The sequence below is a fragment of the Microtus pennsylvanicus genome, chromosome 5 (genome assembly GCF_037038515.1).
Source record: "Microtus pennsylvanicus isolate mMicPen1 chromosome 5, mMicPen1.hap1, whole genome shotgun sequence".
Taxonomy (NCBI): domain Eukaryota; kingdom Metazoa; phylum Chordata; class Mammalia; order Rodentia; family Cricetidae; genus Microtus; species Microtus pennsylvanicus.
In genome coordinates, this window is record NC_134583.1 from 90722659 (window position 1) to 90742591 (window position 19933).

The window sequence follows — 19933 nt, forward strand, 5'->3', positions numbered from 1 at the left end:
ACCTCCTAATAGTGCCATTCCCTTTGGGGGGCATTTCCTTTCAAGCTACCACATCGTGTGACACACCACAGTTCCAAATGGCCCTAGGATGGATGACAAGGTGTTAGAGAGAAAGATGGAGGGGAGTGGTAATTATTGTTTTTAATTAATTCTGGGGGGATTTCTTTAGCAGGGATGCTTCAGGGTGAGGAACAGATATGGAGGGACTGGAAAGTGAGCAGGATTAGGGTACAAGATGTGAAGTTCCCAAAGAATCAATAAAGAATTATGTAATTAAATTTTTTTCTCCCAAAGCTTTGGGCAAGACTATGGGGGTTTGCTCACAAAAAAAAAAAAGGATGTACTCTTTCAAAGGCAGTCTGGGTCAAGGTTACAACAACCCTGGTGCACTCCGATCAGTTCCCTTATATTGATAAATGGTTGGAAATTTGTTCAAAACTCATTAGCTAGGCTTATGATTTGCACTTTTAGGGATTATCCTACTGTTTGGGTTTCTAAAACCTCCCTATCACTCACCTCTTGCCACCTGTCCTGCCACTTTGGAAGTCTAGGGCTATCTGTCGGCTTCTCTTGCCTTTCCCAAAAGCTACGTTCACATCTCTCATCCTCAGGCTAATCGTCTCCAGTTTCATTCTCCTCTTTCCAACCTCAGACCCCTCCATCCTTTCCCACTAAACTCTATACACTTCTGCCCTCTACTCCATCCCTACTACCCCCACTCCCTCCCCTGGATCTACACCACTATCTCCTTCCCCTCGCCCTCTGTCACCATCAGAATCCCATCTTCTGGGGACATCCCACTTCCTCACACCACCCACACTTCCTTGGCCACTTTTGGTTCTGGTTGAGCACCTACCATGCTCTGGACTCAGAGTCAGTCCTGGCCTCTGTCTTTCTCTGTGAGAGACCCCACACCTTCCTGGAAGTGGAGTAGGCATATACTTAGGGGTAGGGATCTACCCTTTTCTAATCTGTGCCCCCTTTTCTACTTCAGATCTGTATGACTGGAATGCCCTTTCCTCTTTTCTGACAAACTCAAACCCTTAACTTTCCTCTGGCATCTGTCCTCTGCACCTATAGCCTGACCTGGGATGATTGCCAGGAACTCCTTCTGGCTCTGTTTTCCTCAGGGGAAAAGAAACATATTAGGACAGAGTCAGTGGAGGTCTTTATTTCCTTAACTGCTGATTCAGATACTGTTGTGGTTTGAAAGAAAATGGCCCCCAAAGGGAGTGGCATTATAAGAAAGTGTGGCTTTATTTGAGGAAGTGTGTCACTGTGGGGGTCTTTGAGGTCTTTTTTCTGACTTTACTCAGTGTGACATTCAGTTGACTTCCTGTTGCCTGCAAGATCTGGCATTCTCAGCTTCAACACCAAGTCTGCCTGTACACCTCCATGCTCCCCATGATGATAATAATGGGCTGAACCCCTAACAGTGTAAACACACCACCCAATAAAAGCACAACCAATAATCCCAGCACTCGGGAGGCAGAGGCAGGCGGATCTCTGTGAGTTCGAGGCCAGCCTGGTCTACAAGAGCTAGTTCCAGGACAGGAACCAAAAGCTATGGAGAAACCCTGTCTCGAAAAATCAAAAAAAAAAAAAAAAAGCACAACCAAGCAGAGGTTGGTACTAGGGACTGGGGGTATTGTTGTGATAGGCCTGACTTCTTTGCTTCTTCTTCTTCTTCTTCTTCTTCTTCTTCTTCTTCTTCTTCTTCTTCTTCTTCTTCTTCTTCTTCTTCTTCTTCTTCTTCTTGGAGTAATATGGACTTCTGTTAAGAAAGTAGTGGAATTATTTAAACACTGCCTAATGGACCATGCTAGTAGGAGTAAGGAAGCAAATGGTGCTGCTGCTGTTTGGAAATGTTGTGAGGTTTCAGAGACGAATTTGAGTGTGTTGCTTAGAAATCATTCCTGTAATGTTTTGGTGAAGAAAGTGACTGTCTCTTGCCCTTGTCTGAAGAATCTGTCTGATGCTAGATTGAAGATTTTTGGATTAATTCCATTTGCAATAGAAATCTCAAAATATTCTAGTACAGTCTCTGTCATGACAAGATCCCCAAACCATGTGGTCAAAGCTGCCAAGTTCTGCTGCATATGGGAGCTGGGACATGCTCGCCCCCATTCAATTACATCTTTACTAGCTTTCTATCTTTTATTGCCTATGCCTGACTGACCTGAAACAGGATTTCTAGATCAGGCTGACCTCAAACTCAGAGACCTACCAGCCTCTGTATTCCCAATGCTGGTATTAAAGACGTGCACCACCTTATGTATTTCTAAGTTTTTCTTTAATTCCTTTTCACAAATTGGAATCTTAGCTGGGTAGGATTTTGCCTGGATGTTACTACTCTGTTCATTCAATGTTTAGTCTGTCTATCTCCTTGAACACAGATTCAGCTCTATTCCACTTTCTGGTACCCCCTTTCTCCTCAAGTAGTTTTCCTTTCTCAGTTTGCTCCTTTTATTTCTCTTTTTTTTTTTAAAGAAAACAAACTATCTTTTCCATTTCACATACCGATCCCAGTTCCCACTCTCTCTCCTCCTTCCATTCTCTCCACCTTTCCATCCACTGAAGGTACATTGATTTGAGGAAGGACCAAAGCCCTCCCTACTATATCTATGCTGAGCAAGGTATCCATCAAGAGAGAATGGGTTCCAAAAAGCCACAATAAGCAGTAGGGATAAATCCTGGTGCCACTTGCAGTGGCCCCTCAGTCTGCCCCAGCCATACAACTGTTACCCACATTGTCTTATTGACTGTGTTCTTTGCTTTACAGAAGCTTCTCTAGTTCGGGGAGGTCCCATTTATTTATTGTTGACCAGGAGTCTCACTGGTTCTCTTTGGTCTCCATCTCATCTCCAGGCTCATTAGTAAAATCCTTAGAATGGGAAAAATATGAGTCCAAATATCTAATACCCTTCTCTGGCTTCTGCATACATAAATATGTTACGTATGTATAATGATAACAATATACTTCATGTGTTTTGCATAAAGGCAACAAATCTCCTAGTGCATCCTAGTAGAGCTGATCTTTGTGTCTAGAGAAATACAAGCAGATTTGAATCTACCTTATGAAGGGATATAGGAAAGACTCCTATGCCAAGCTCAGTGACCAAATGGGAAAAAGCCTAGATGTCTGGCTGCTATTTTGCTTTTGCCACCAAAGACCATTGATACACAAGTCCCCATAGGTGGGAGATAGAGTGGTTACTCACTCGTTTTCCACAGGCAGAGACTGATTCTTGGACTCAGGAAGGAGAAGAGAGACAGGGCCACCAAGGAAGGAGAAGTCTCCAAAGATGATCCAGGGTAGGAAGGCAGAGGATCATCGTGAGGATCATAACGAGGGGAGACAGGGCTGCCCCAACATTATTAGCAATTCCAATGACTCCCGGATCACTTTGACCAGGGCAGGCACAGTTTCTTGGGAATATTTGTGACTTTGCTGGGCTGCATTCACCCGCTTAGTTAGGTCCTGTCTAAAATGGAGTTCTTTCTTTAAATGGAGTTTGTTCTGTTCCTTCAACAGTTCTCAGACACAGTCTCATTCTGGGGATTCCTGGAGGCAGTATCACCATTTTTGGACTGAGGTAGAGGTAAGAGCCAGTGGCTAGCTGTTTTGTTTTTCTGACCTTCACATTGAACCCCAATATCTGTCTTTGGGTTTTTATTAATTATGCTACATTTGGTGCCCAATGCTTGAGGTATGAATTCACACAAAAAAACCCCAAAACCATTTGCCTGAGGCTTTTTGTTGTTACTGGCATAGGCCAGAGCTTGATCCAAACCTAGCCCTCTGTGTTCAGGAGAAAAACTAGAGCTCCCAGTTCCCATTTACCCCAGCTTAGTTTTCTCTCCTACCCTGCCCATACACCCGTGACTTCCTGTGGCACCTTGACTTGCTGTCACCCTGCACAGCATCCACATAGCTGCTTGTGGCCCCCTAGAAGCTTCCTGTGGCTCCCTCAGTGCCTGTGGCTTGCTGCCAACTCCATGTGTGGCTCGCAGGCAGCTACCACAGCTTCCTGTGACTCCCATGGCCTGTCCTGTGTACCTGCTGCAGAGCTGCCCTGACTGGTATCTCTTTAACAAAAATCCGTTCAGTTTGGTTTTGATTTCTGCTTAAAAAAAATCCACAAGTTAGTAACACTGGGACCAGAGTTTCAGTGTCTCTGGGCTGCTCTATTAGTGGTATAACTATGACACCTGCTGGCCCATATTGTTTTCAGTCTTAAAATTCTCATCTGAACCAGAATTTTAATGGAAGTGAGTCATCTGGTAATGGCAGACAATATCACCATTCAGGAATTAAAAACCTTTTCATTTCTACTATGGAGGAAATTCTAGAAGAGGTACATTACTTCCCTGGGACATATACATTCTTAGCCATAGCTGTTATTAGATTGTAATTTCATATTATGTACTTAAATAAGTGGTTTGATAACAGAGTTAAGAATGATAAACTTTTAAAATGATACAGACTTTTCAGACTAGTAATGAGAAGTTGGCTGAAAGGATTCATACCATTGAAAATGATAACCATAATTATCAAAATTCACTCCATGACAATAGGTTATTAAACCTTACAGAATGGTACTGAAAGTTATAATAAGTTAGCAGATAAAACATTACTCCTGGAAGGCAATCTACATGCCATCCAAATAATCTCTAAGGATGAGATGATATCATTAATGGAAAAACTTAAAGACTTGGAATCATATGTACATGATGAAAATCAGATGTTAATTTATTGATGAAATTGTTAGAAATATTCACAGATCAAGAAATTCACACTCTACAAAAGACAGTGATATGCAGATTTGAAACCACTGAAGAACTTTCTAGAACTGATAAGCAAGGAAACAACTAAAGACAAGAGTAAAGACATAACTTCACCAGTATCTCTCAAAGTCAGAGATGACTTACCAAGAATTTTAGTTACTTATCCTATTACTTTTTCTGAAAAGCCAACAAATAGTAAAAGGACATACAGAATATAAATGGTAACCTATACGTATGAAAAGTCCAAAAGATACTAAGGAAGCAGTAGCATCTTATGGACTGCATCTACTATATGTGAGGCAATTGGTAAAGATGTGGGCTTCAAGAAATAAGGTTACTCCACATGATTGGCTTCAATTAGTCTCAGCTGTATTAGACCATGTTCCATAGCTACAGTGGGAATGCTATTGGAGAGAAGAAGCTAAAGCACTTGAACATCAAGGTAGAGTCAGAGGTTTTGAGGCCTCCCAAGGTCAAATTCTTGGTGAGGGATGTTGTGCTCATTTGGATAGTGAAGCTATATACAATGAACATAGCTTGTCCTTATGTTGTATAGCAACCTTGACTGCTTGCGCAAGATTCAAGAACTAGGAAAAAGAATTGAATCATGTACTAAGTTTATACAAAGCCCAAGAGAACCATTTAGTGCATTTTTGCAAAGATTAAATAAATCTGTACAAATAGGGGTAGCAGATCCAGAAACTAGATGAGTACTCATTGAAATTCTGACTTTGAAAATGCTAATTTAGAATGCAAAAAGATATTTGGATCCTTAAAGCTCAGATAATTACCAATGGACTAATGGATCCTACACACAGTCAATGTTGAGTCCTTTGACTATAACACTGAGGCCTGGGTAGAAGAAATGATTTCCAAAGGTATGAAGAGACATCAAAATACCAAATGTCTTAATTATGGTAGAATAGAGCCTCTGAAAAGGTATTGTAGACTGGACATTCCTAGAAATAACATTTCTTCTGGGAATGACACAAATAGAAGGCCCCAACCTTCTAGATAATGCAGAAGATGCAGCAAAGGCCAACATTTGACCAATAAATGTAGTTCAAAAAGAGACCAAAAGGTAACACATTACCATTGGAAAACTCCTTTGGGGGGCCTCTCACAGACCCCCCAGGTTGAAAGTGGTCTAGTCATTCCCACTCAATATGGAAGACATGCCTCCCCAGGAAAATTAGAAAATCCAGTGCCTATTGTAAAAATCCATACTGATCTGCATGATAGAATAACCATGGAGGATGAATCAAAAATTCCAATAGAAAATGTATATTTTGTCAGATGTTTATAAATGATCAAAGACCAAAATAGAGAGAATAAATAAATAATATTACAATTGAAGGATTGCTAGACACATGTGCAGATGTAACTATTATTACTCCAGAATCTTGCCATCTGAATTGGCCTGTCCAGGAGGCAGATGTTCATTTCCTAGGAATTGGAACCCTATCTCTGGTAAAACAAAGAAAGAGATGGGTTGAATGCATAGTGACAGAGAAGGACAGAGATGAAGGCTGAGGGCATATGTGGTTAAAATAGCAGTGCATATATGGGGTTGTGATATATTACAACAAGGGGATATACAGATTAACAATCCTGAAGGCTCAGAAACAGGCCATAAACCAATTCATGTTTCTGGAAAGGATATCATAAGGTATTATAAAAAAAACTCACCTGATGTAGATTTCCCTTCTGTATGCTATGAATACAATTGGTGAATAAAGAAACTGCCTTGGCCTGTTGAAAGGGCAAAACTTAGGTAGGCAGAGAAAGCTAAACTGAATGCTGGGAGAAAGAAGGCAGAATTTAGGAGAATCCATGTAGCCTTGACTGGAGACAGATGCAGGAACTTCACCCAGTAAGCCACTGCCATGTGGTGATATACAGATTACTAGAAACGGGTTAAATTAAGATGTAAGAGTTAGCCAATATGAAGTTAGAGCTAATGGATCAAGCAGTGATTTAATTAATACAGTTTCTGTGTGGTTATTTTGGGAGTCTGGGAAGCCAGGAAACAAACAAGCAGCCTCCTTACAACAGTCACCAACTGTTAATTAAAAAGCCTATATCAGTCAATCAATGTCCTTTAACACATGAAAAACTGCTGACTTAGAACATCTGGTACAGGAGCATCTAGATGCTCAATATATTGGAGAATCTACCATCCCTTGGAATTCTTCAAGTCAGTATTATATGCTATTCTAATGGTACTAAGAGATTTTAAGTAACCTCTCAACATAGTTGCTGATTCACAATATGTTTTAAATATTGAAACCACTTAATTTATAGCAGAAGATATATAATTGACTTTATTATTTATTTAGGTATAAGATATAATCAGAAATTGGCATTACCCCATATATATATATATATGTAAACACATCTCATCCCATATGTGTCTGCCATATCTACCAGCACAAGGTAATGCAGAAATCAATCAATTATCTATTGAAAATGTGCTGAAGGCCTCAGAACTTCATAAAAAATAATATCAACAACAAAGGTTTTAAAAAAGGACTTTTCCATTACATGACAACAAATGAAGGAAATTATAAGGAGGTGTCCTACTTGTTATTTGTACAACCAAACACCACTACCTGCAGGAAGTAACCCAAAGGGTACTCAAAGGAATGAAATCTGGCAGATTTCTAAAAATACTAAAATATGTACACCACACCATTGATACCTATTCAGGTTTTTGCTTTCTTTTTCTTTTTGTTTTTTTATATGCTATTTTTTCATATTTTTATTTCATTAAAAAATCTCTCTTTTTTATTTTACACACCAATTCCAGTTCTTTCTCCCTTCCCTCCTCCCATTTCCTCCACCTTCCCCCCTCCATCCCCGTCTACTCCTCAGAGAGGGTAAGGCACATTGCTTTGAGGAAGAACCAAAGCCCTCTCTACTATATGTAAGCTGAGCAAGGTATCCCCCCAAAGAAAATGAGTTACAAAAAGTCAGAACAAGCAGTAGAGATTAATCCTGGTCCCACTGCCAGTGGTCTCTAAGTGTGCTCCAGCTATACACTTGTCACCCATATTCTAAGGGCCTAGATTGGTCCTATATTGGTTCCTTACCTGCCCTGCCAGAGTTTGTTAGATCAGGTAAGCTGTTTTAGTGGGTATCCTCATCACAGTCTTGACCTCTTTGCTCATATTCTCACTCCTCTCACTCTTTGACTGGACTTTGGGAGCCCAACCTAATGAGCTGTAGTGATTCTCTGCCTCTGCTTCCATCAGTTTCTGGATGAAGGTTCTATGGTGACATTTAAGATAGTCATCAATCTCACTACAGGGCAAGGCCAGTTCCGGCATTATTGCTTAGAGTCTTAGCTGGGGTCATCCTTGTGGAGTCATGGGAAATTCTCTAGTGCCAGGTTTCTATTTTTTAAGTTAAATTTATTTCAATTTTTTATTCTTTATTGAGCCCTAGATTTTTCTCTGCTCCCCTCTCTGCATATCCCCCCCTTCAATTCTCCCACAAGGTCCCCATGCTCCCAATTTACTTAGGAGATCTTGTCTTTTTCTACTTCCCATGTAGATTAGATCTATGTAAGTCTCTCTTAGTGTCCTCATTGTTGTCTAAGGTCTCTGAAATTGTGGTTTGTAGGTTGGTTTTCTTTGCTTTATGTTTAAAAACCACCTATGAGTGAGTACATGTGATAATTGTCTTTCTGTGTCTGGGTTACCTCACTCAAAATAATATTTTCTAGATCTATCCATTTTCATGCAAAATTCAAGATGTCGTTATTTTTTTCTGCTGTGTAATACTCCATTGTGTAAATGTTTCTTATCCATTCTTCAGTCAAGGGGCATTTAGGTTGTTTCCAGGTTCGGACTATGACAAACAATGCTGCTATAAACATAGTTGAGCACATGTTCTTGTGGCACAATTGAGCATCCTTTGGATATATACCCAAAAGTGGTATTTCTGGGTCTTGAGGAAGGTTGCTTCCTAAATTTCTGAAAAATTGCCACACCAACATCCAAAGAGGTTGTGACAGCTTGCATTCCCACCAGCAATGCAGAAGTGTTCCCTTTCTCCCCATAACCTCTCCAGCATAAGTTGTCAGTGTTTTTTTTTTTTATCTTGGCCATTTTTACAGGAGTAAGATGGAATCTCAGAGCTCTTTTGGTTTGCATTTCTCTGATGACTAAGGATGTTGAACATTTCCTTAAGTATCTTTTAGACATTTTAGATTCCTCTGTTGAGAGTTCTCTGTTTAGGTCTGTACTCCATTTTTTAAATTGGATTATTTGTTCTTTTGATGACCAATTTCTTGAGTTCTTTGTATATTTTTAGAGATCAGACCTCTGTCTGATGTGGGGTTAGTGAAGATCTTTTCCCATTCTGTAGGCTGTCATTTTGTCTTGTTGACCATGTCCTTTGCTTTTCAGTTTCAGTAAGTCCCATTTATTAATTGTTTCTCTCAGTGTCTGTGCTGCTGGGGTTATATTTAGGAAGTGATCTCCTGTGCAAATGCATTCAAATGTACTTCCCACTTTCTCTTCTATAAGGTTCAGTGTGTCTGATTTTATGTTGAGGTCTTTGATCCATTTGGACTTGAGTTTTGTGCATGGTGATAGATATCGGTCTATTTTCATTTTTATAATTGGAATTGACAGAAAACAGACAATTCTCCTGCACCATTTCCCCCTCTTTTTTTAAACGAAGGAAAATATCCACAGTCCATTATTTGACAATGTGATATAGTATTCTAGGCTACTTTCTGCTGGTTGGGGGTGCTGATAATCTTATGGGGACCTAGAGAAAATTTTGAATTATGATCAAGTCCTGACTGGAGTATCCTGTGAGTCTTGATCATCTCAGGCAGCAGTCTTTAATCAGTTCTGGATGTAGAACTCAGACATCCGGGCCATCTGTTCTTACCAGAGATTTCTCAGGTGGTCTTCCTTGATCAAACCTGATTTTTCTTAACTCAGAATGAATCCACAGCCTCTCATTTCCTGTGGAAACAAAAGCAAAATCTCCTCTCCAAAGTAACATACCTCTTGACTTCAACTTTGAAGTCAAGGTATTTTCAAAATACCTATCTTGGATTGACTCAGCAGCATTTATAAGCAAATATCTTTTAACAGCTGTTGCTCCTTCCTCAGCATTCAAACAATTCAAAGAGAGCACAATAGCATACAGTATCCAGATTCCCTGTGAGTTTTCCATCTCCATGTGGCTTTATTTTAAACGCTATTTCTTTTATTTTTAATTTTTGGCTTTTTGAGATGAGGTTTCTGTGTATCTTTGTCCTGGAACTCATTCTATAGACCAGGCTGTCCTTGAACTCACAGAGATCTGTCTGTCTCTGCCTTCCCAGTGCTGGGATTAAAGGTATGCACCACAACACCCAACTACTCTCTTTCTTTCTTTCTTTCTTTCTTTCTTTCTTTCTTTCTTTCTTTCTTTCTTTCAGGACTTTAACCCTTTTCTTTTCTCTCCCAAACCTACTTATATTTTTAACACACAGTAAACCATTTAGAGGTCTTTTAATCTTTGAATCTCTCTTTACTGTATATCTCTCTCTTTTTCTGACCACATGAGTCTTTAATTTGCTAAGCCATGTTTATTGTCACAACTCTATGGTGTTTCAAGGTCCCTGCCAGCAAGCAAGCTGCAGCAGTATGCTCACAAACCACACTCAGATGCTTCATAGTCTGACCACCTGCCTGAAAGAGTCAGAGTTTGCCCTGGAAGGACAGCCCAGAAAGCTGGTACAGCTTTTTTCCTGCTATGGCTAAAAACCGAAAAGCATGTATTCAGCTTTTTATCAACACTATTTAAGTGTTCTTGGCAGGACCTCTTAAAAGAGCTGCAAGGCTTTACAGCTAAAGCTGAGTCAGGAAGCCCCTCTTAGATGAGAGCACTTGCTTGCCTCTTGCAAACAGAGAAGACCCAAGAAATTGCTGCTACCAAGAAGCCATGCTTTACTCTATTCTTTTCTGTCTAGAATTTCTTCCCAAGCTCTGTCAGGTTTATGTGGATACAGCTGTCCATGTGGGCGACATTCTGTAACATTGGGGCATGGTCTCTTATACTTTAAAAAGCAGGTAGAACCATGCACTCTCTTTCTCTTGCTTCCAGCTCCTGTTCTGGCTGCTAGACTCTGTTTTCTGTTTGTGACAAGAGGACTGTTGTTTGGGATGGTAATCTGTAAGTTTTTCCCCTCAAATAAATAATCTTTTTTTATTATCCATTCTTTTGAACTTTTGTGAGATTGTTTTACAGCTTTGTCTGGCACCCATAGTTTGGTTTTAGAACCCCCAGTTCTACTGCCCGCCACCCAGAGTGCACCCAGCTCAGCATGAGCCCTCCCTCAGTAGGCCATGACCTGTGGAAGGAGTCAGCAGTACATATAGAATCTCACGCAGCAGCTTTTCTATGGATTAGCCTCAGTTCATTTCTCTTTTACATGCCTCAGATTGGCTTCAAGTACCCACACACCCTACGATTTACCTCCCACCCGGGCACATTCCAGACATTTCCATGAGATGCAGGCTTCCCCTGTCTGAGCCAGCTGATCTGCAGCATTCTAACGGTTGTTTGCATTTGCCTGTTCCATTGCTCTAGACATCAACAGAGCACACAGTCTGTGGTTTATCTCTTAACATTCTGATCTAAAATCATATTTCAGACCGGTCACAGGTGAATTCACATGCACCACTATTCCCCGCTGGATTAGTTTTATAGGTGGCCCGTGACGCCTACTGGCAGGTTATGGTTATTGCACCTAATCCAGCTTATTGAACCACACGTAAGATTTAATATCCTAAATATAGAGCATAAGTTGCTAATTTAAAGGGGCAATATGTCAGACAATCTAACCATCCAAGGTTTCAACAGCCTCTTTGCTTACACCATTTGTGAGGTTTACAAGACTTATATGATGTCCCTTCTACATCACTATTTTTGTTTCTGGGGATTAGTCTTCTACACAATATTTTTTCTTTAAAAAATGGTTTGACAATAGGGCTAGGAATGAGGCATTTTTAGAAATGGTACAGTCTTTTCAGAATGAAACCACACTTCTCAAGAAAGAGGTTGGAAATCTGAAGAGATATACGGCCAATTTAACTAACAACACTCAGTCAACTGAGATACTTTTGAAATGGTACAGACTGATAATAATTTATTTAAAGGAAGATTCAGCACTCTAGAGAAGGAAAAGGGTGATTTAACACATAAAGCCCAATCAATGAAAATGGGTACTGAAACATCGTTTGAGAGAATTCACAGTTAAATGTCTTAATCAGACTCTGTCAAAAGGGTATGACAGATTGATTGATAGAATGTCTTTCCAGGAAGGTAATATGCATGCTATAAAGATTATGTCCAAGGATGAGACATTATCTCTACTGGACAGACTTCATACCTTGGAATCCTCAATGAGAGCACTAAAACAGAACACTGGACAGGAAATCCAGACATTACAAAAGGCAGAAAAGGAACTGACAATGGTTGAGGAAAAATTACAGGAGGCACATGTGGATAGGGTGAATCCAAATCTTAATTGTATTCTAGTCATATTGCCTTCCAAGATTTCTCCTATCAGAATTTCAATGCAGAGGGATGATATTATCTTAGAATAGATCTTTTTATCACATAAACCAAGTAAAAAATTAAAAGCTTATGTGGAAAAAGTCTTTGAATTGATTATAAAAGGGAAATTGAGACTTCATCAATTAGCAAGTATAGACCCAGCATAGATTATAGTGCCTTTTACTGTTGATGAATTTAAAAAGTTATGGGATGACAATGAACCCTGGCAAAGGGTGTGTGCTATTTTTTGGGAAAAATTAATAGCAATTATCCCAAAAGCAATAGACTTAACCTTATAAAGAGAACTTCTTGGATTCTTCCCCAAATTGTACATGATGCACCAATAACTAGAGCCTGTACATTATATACAGATGCAAATAAATCAGGGAAGGCAGGTTACAAATCAGAAGAATTAAATAGGGTGGAACAAAGCCCTTATAATTCTGTCCAGAAGGCAGAATTATATGCTATTCTTATGATACTAAGGGATTTTAAAGAACCCCTCAATATAGTTACTGATTCAGAATATGCTAAAAGAGTTGTCTTACATATTGAAACTGCTGGCTTTATACCAGATTATACAGAATTGACTTCATTGTTCATCCAGGTGCAAGACATTATCAGGAATAGGCTTTGTCCTATATACATAATACACACCTGATCACATATAGGTCAGCCAGGTCCTCTAGCACAAGGTAATGCAGAAATTAATCAATTATTGATTGGAAGCATGTTGCAGTCCTCTGAATTCATAAAAAACATCATGTCAATAGCAAAGGTTTAAAGAAAGAGTTTTCTATTACATGGCAAAAAGCTAAGAAGATTATAAAAAGGTGTCCTACTTGTTCTTTTTATAATCAAACACCATTGCCTGCAGGGAGTAGCCCAAAGGGTACTCAGAGGAATGAGATCTGGCAGATGAATGTGTTCCACTTTACGGGATTTGGTAAATTAAATATGTACACAACACCATAGGTTTTCAATGGGCAAACGCCTTGAGCTCAGAAAAGGCTGATTCAGTAAACACACATTTATTAGAAATTATGACCATCACGGGCATTCCTGCACAAATAAAGACAGACAATCATCCAGCATATGTATCTAAGAAAATGAAATGGTTTTTTTGCTTATAACATAAAAGCACATTACGGGCATACCAAATAATTCTTCAGGACAGGCAGTTATAGAAAGGTCAAATTGCACTATAAAGGATATTTTGAACAAATAGAAAGGGATGGAAAATACCCCCCAAAATCGATTGCATAATGCTTTATTAACCTTGAATTTTCTTAGTGCTAATGAGAAAGGGACAATAGCAACAGAGAGACATTGGATAATAGAGAAGTCTTCTGAATTAAATCAACTGGTTTATTTCAAGGATGTGCTGACCTCACAATGGAAACTAGGAGATGTGCTATATTGGGGAAGGGGTTTTGCTCTTGTTTCCACAGGAGAAGAAAAATTATGGATACCATCAAAATTAATAAAGATTTGTTTTGAAAAGATGAAGCCTATTGAAATAGAGGAATGACAGCTCATCCACAAAGTTGGCAACCATACAGGAAAGCCATATAGGGTTGGTGCAGGGTTCTGCTCTTATCTTTGCAGGAAAATTACACGTCATCAAAAATTCAAGAGACCCTGGACATTTGAATGATGACAGAACAAGAATTAACTATCCACTAAAGATCATCTAGAAAATAGAATATGGATTATGTACTGGTCATACTTACATTTATACACACACATATACATACACACACACATACACACACACACATGTGGAGTTGGACAATGGCTCTGTACTTCTCTAAATCCAAGCTTGTTGTTAAAAGGAACATTCAGAGTTTCTGTCTCATATCGGAAGCCATCTGGTATGGGACAGAAGGAAGACTTTAGGAAAAAAAATCACTTTCTCCATGCCTATTTTGTCTACATCATATTCTTCATTGTATATATGTTTATATGAATGATGTTTAAGTTTCCCATGATGAACAATACATTTTCCTACAGATCCTTTTCCTGCAGTAATCTTTGAATTTTCCTGGAAGAAGATGGGGCCCCACAGCAACCAGTCCACCTAGTTGAGCTGACATCACTACCATAAGACCATTTTAGGTACCAGCTGATGAAATGCTGCATATTCTGGCCAGAACTCCAAATGAGAACTTTGGAGAAAAAAAACCCTATTGATTGATCGGAATTTGTTTGCAACTATACCTTCCTCCATCAATTTGTTACTTTTGTTTACATTATTTGTACATATATACAAAGTTATTTTGTCAGATTGTATATATGCATGTTTCTCCCTCGATTTAGGACATTTTGTATATTGATACAACTTTTAGGGTATATTTTCATATTATTATAGGTCAATAGTTGTTCATGTTTATTGTACATACAGTTAGATCAATTAGGTTCATTTGATACATAGAGAATGTATTCTGTCTAGATAGGTATTCTTCAGCTATATCAAGGATCTGTGGAACATGGCATTTAAATAACTTAGGGTTCTGTTGACGTAAGACATGATTGCTCCTGATAGCACCGATCTATCCCCAAGAGAACGTTGAGTACCGAAGACACTCTACTTGGAGCTTGTTTTTTTATTGGCAAAACTGGCCTTTGGGCAAGGAACTGACAATGCCTAACCACTGACAAGTTACATAGTATCTGGAAATGGATAAGCAAGACTGTCAAATGGTTTTGAAAATTTTCCTGCCACTGAAAATGGTCTGTCAGTTACACTAGGCCTTAGCCAAAGTTGGTTGCTTCAGTGTTGCAAAATGAGACTTTGGGTGATTGCTCAGGTAGCTAATTGTCTCGGTAATATATTAATCATTTTAGAAGCTACATGATTATACTTCCTGCCTGCTCAAGTAATATTATCTCCCTTCTCAGGCCTTTGATGGGGTTGAAGATTAGATAGTCCTAGTTATTGTACTCTTATGATCTAGCCAAGCCATTTCCTATACAAGACTTAGACTCCACGGGATAAAATGTTTATTAAAACATTTAGCATATGTTCCTTGCTTAATATTGTTTATGCTGGATGTAATTATACTTGATAACTGTTTATAGTATATATAGTTTTGTGTTGGGTTTAGAATTCTCTTATTTAGCCGGGCGATGGTGGCGCACGCCTTTAATCCCAGCACTCAGGAGGCAGAGGCAGGCAGATCTCTGTGAGTTCGAGACCAGCCTGGTCTACAGAGCTAGTTCCAGGACAGGCTCCAAAGCCACAGAGAAACCCTGTCTCACAAAAACCAAAAATAAATAAATAAATAAATAATTCTCTTATTTAAACAAAAAGAGGAGGTGCTGCAAGAGCACATTCTGCTTCTTCAGCCAATAATCTTTAAGATACCAGCGCACTGGGGCATGGTCTCTTATACTTTAAAAAGCATGTGCTCTCTCTCTCTCTCTCTCTCTCTCTCTCTCTCTCTCTCTCTCTCTCGCTTCTAGTTCTCATTCCAGCTGCTAGACTCTCTGTTCCCTGTTTGCTATGAGAGGACTATTGTTTGGGATGGCAATCTGTAAGTTTTTCCCCTCAAATAAATAACCTTTTTTATTATCCATTCTTCTGACCTGGTGTGGGATTGTTTTATGTCTTCACTTAAGCATTTCTGGCCATCCATCAGGGTGTGTTCCTGCTACTGGGATTTTTTTTTTACCCCATCCCACCTTGCTCCCAAGCCTACCATTTCATCTGTGAGGTCCTTGGAATCCCCAACACAGCCTGATTCAGGGATGAGGGGACCAGAGAGCCAGCAGGGAGTGTTCCTGCTTCTGAGACTTCTTCCTCCCATTTCACCCTGCCACAAAGCCTGCCTTTTCATCTTTGAGATCCCTGGAACCCTGCAAAAGACCCTGTAACTCTACTGATAGAACCAGACAGGTGAATCAGTGGCCATATAGCCGGACAGCTGAAAGTGCCACTCTCTGGGACCTCCCAGGGGGACAGAATCCAGACCCCCCCAATTCCCTAAGCTTTTCTGGCCATCCAGCTGGGTGTGTTCCTGCTGCTGGGCTTCCTTTACCCCAGCGCACCCTGCCCCCAAGCCCACCTTTTCATCTGCAAGGTCCTAGGAACCCTGCAACAGACCCTGCTCCAGTGTTAAGGAGACCAGAGAGGTGAGTCAGGGCCCACAAGCCTGGACAGCTAGATGCCCCACTCTCCAGGACCTTACCAGTGGGCCAAAACATAGGGCCCCTCCACAACTCCCTAGCTTTTCTGGCCAGCCAGCTGGGAATGTCCTTGTTGCTGGACTTTCCCCAACCCACCCTGCCCCCAAGCCCTCCTTTCGCCTGTGAGGTCCTTGACATACTCAAACACAACCTGTTCCAGTGATGAGGGGAATCTAAGAGAGGGCAGACCAAGAGAAACTCCTAAGTACTCAGTCAGCTACAGAAAAGGTTGAACAAAGATGACAAGGCTTTGCTGGCCTCATTTGAAGGAAGAAATGAGTAGGTGCCAATGCAAGAATTCCTCCAATATCCTGAAAAGCAACATGGTAACACCAGAATCTAGCAAACATGAAACAGGAAGACTTGAACATCATAACCCAGACAAAGTAGAAGAAAATGACTTTAAATGGAACCTTATGAAAATGATGGAGACCTATAAAGAGGAAGTGAAAAACTCCCTTAAAGAAATGGAAGAGAAGACAAACAAAAAAAAGAAATTAATAAATCCCTCAAAGATACCCAAGAAAACCAAGAAAAAAATAATCAAACAGGTAAAGGAAACAGTTCAAGATTTGAAAATCGAAATGGAGGTAATGAAGAAAACACAAATTGATAGATGGCTGGATATGAAAAATCTGGGTAAAAGAATAGGAACTACAGAGACAAGTATAATGAACAGAATACAAGAGATAGAAGAAAGAATTTCGGGCACTGAGGATACAATAGAGGAAATAAATTCATTGATCAAAGAAAACAGCAAATACAACAAATTCTTAACTCAAAACATTCAGGAATTCTGGGATACAATTAAAAGACCAAACCTAAGAATAATAGGGGTAGAAGAAGAGGAAAGACTCCAGCTCAAAGGCCCAGAAAATATTCATCAATCTGACTACAAGGCAAGGCCAGTTCAGGCTCTTTCTCCTCTATTGCTTAGGGTCTTGGCTGGTGTCATTCTTGTGGATTCCTGGTAATTTCTCTAGAGCCCCATCATGACTCTCTCAATCAAGATATCCCTTTCCTTGCTCTCATCTCTGTCCTTCCTCCATCTTGACTCTCCCCATCCTTCAAGTTCTCCTCACCTCTCCCATTTTCTACCCCTCTTCTCTTTCACCTTCCATTCTCTCCCCACCCTCATGCCCCCAATTTTTTCAAGCTATCTTGTGTATTTTGACTTTCCAGGTGAATCTATATATGTATTTCTTAGGGTTCACCTTATTACTTAGCTTCTCTACGATTATGAACAAAAGGCTAAATATCCTTTGTTTAGAGCTAGTATCCACTTATGAGTGAGTACATACCATATTCATCTATTTGGGTCTGGGTTACCTCACTCAGGATAGTGTTTTCTAATTCCATCCATTTGCATGTAAAATTCAAGGTGTTAATATCTTTTACCACAGAGTATTACTCTAATGTGTAAATGTGCCACATTTTCTTTATCCATTCTTCAATTAAGTGGTATATAGTTTGTTTACAGGTTTGGCTATTACAAATAATGCTGCTATGAATATAGTTGAACAAATATCTTTGTAGTATGATTGAGTATCTCTTGGGTATATGCCCAAGAATGGTATTGCTGGATCCTGTGGTAGGTTGACTCCCAATTTTCTGAGAATCTGCTATACTGATTTCCAAGTTTCAAAAGTTTGACTTCTTCTTTTCCAATTTGAATACCCTTTATCTCCTTTTGTTTTCTTATTGCTGTAGCATTTATAATCAAATGTCTTTTAGCAGCTGTTGCTCCTTCCTCAACAATTCAAAGACAACACAATAGTATTCAGTGTTCACATTTTCTGCTCACTTTTCTTCTTTACATGCCTAAGCCAGGGCAGACAGCAGGTGTGAGTGCTAGGTTTTCTTCTTAACCCAGTTGACTAGGTTTAACCCAGTTGACTAGGTTTAACCCAGTTGACTAGGTTTAACCCAGTTGACTAGGTTTGGGTCCAGCTCCTAGAGCTGGAAGTCCAGTCCCAAATCTGACCTAAGCTGGTGGCTAAAAAAAAACTCAGGCAAATAGTATTTTTGTGAATTTGTACCCTAAAATGTTGAACTCCAAATGAAACATGATAATAAAAGGTCAGGTTCAGAAATTGTGGTTCAACCTAAAGACCTAAAAAGAAAAACAGCCAGTCACTGACTCTTACCTCAACCTTAGTCTGAAATGGCAATCCTGCTTCCAGAAATCTCAAAATGAGATTGTGTTTCTGAGACCTGTCTCCCCAATTTTATAGTCCTCTCTAGGGCTGGGATTAAAAGTGTGTACCATAGGAAATAAAGGTGCATAATATTGTGGCTACTGGAATAAAAGGTGCATGGCATCATGGCTACTGGGATTAAAGTTGCACATCATTGTGCCTACTGGTCTATAAGGCTGACCCATGGGACTGTTTTACTCTCAGATCTTTAGGCAGTCTTTATTTATTAAAATAAAATTGAAATGCCACCACAAAAAAAACAACATATAGAAAGTCAACATCAAATTAAATGGAGAGGAACTTCAAGTGATTACACTAAAATCAGAAAGGTGACAAGGTTATCCATTCTCTTCATATCTATTCAACATACTTCTTGAAGTTCTGGCTAGAGCAATAAGAAAACAAAAGGAGATCAAGGGGATTGAAATCGGAAAGGAAGAAGTCAAGTTTTTGCTATTTGCAGATGATATGATAATATACAGAAGGGACCCCAAAAACTCTACCAGGGAACTCCTACAACTGATAAATACCTTCAGTAATGTGGCAGGATAAAGGATAAACTCAAAAAATTAGTAGTCCTCCTATATACAAATGATAAAGAAACTGAGAAAAAAAAACAAGAGAAACATCACCCTTCACAATATCCACAAATAATATAAAATATCTTGGGGTAACATTAGCCAAAATAATGAAAGAACTGTACAACAAGAATTTGAAGTCTTTGAAGAAAGAATTTTAAGAAGTTACCAAAAGTGGAAAGATCTCCCATGCTCTTGGATATGTATGACCAACATAATAAAAATCACAATCCCATGCAAAGCAATCTATAGATTCATTGCAATCCCCGTCAAAATCCCAACACAATTCTTCACAGATTTTGAAAGAACAATAATCAACTTCATATGGAAAAACAAAAAAACCCAGGATAACCAAAACAATACTGTACAATAAAGGAGCTTACAAAGAGATCACCATTAAAACAGCTTGGTATTGGCATAAAAACAGAGAAGTTGACCAATGGAATCAAATTGAAGACCAGGATATTAATTCAAACATCTATGAATACCTGGTTTTTGACAAAGAAGCTAAAATTATACAATGAAAAAAAAGAAAGCATCTTCAACAAATGGTGCTGGCATAACTGGATTTCAACATGTCGTAGAATACAAATAGATAAATATCTATCCCCATGT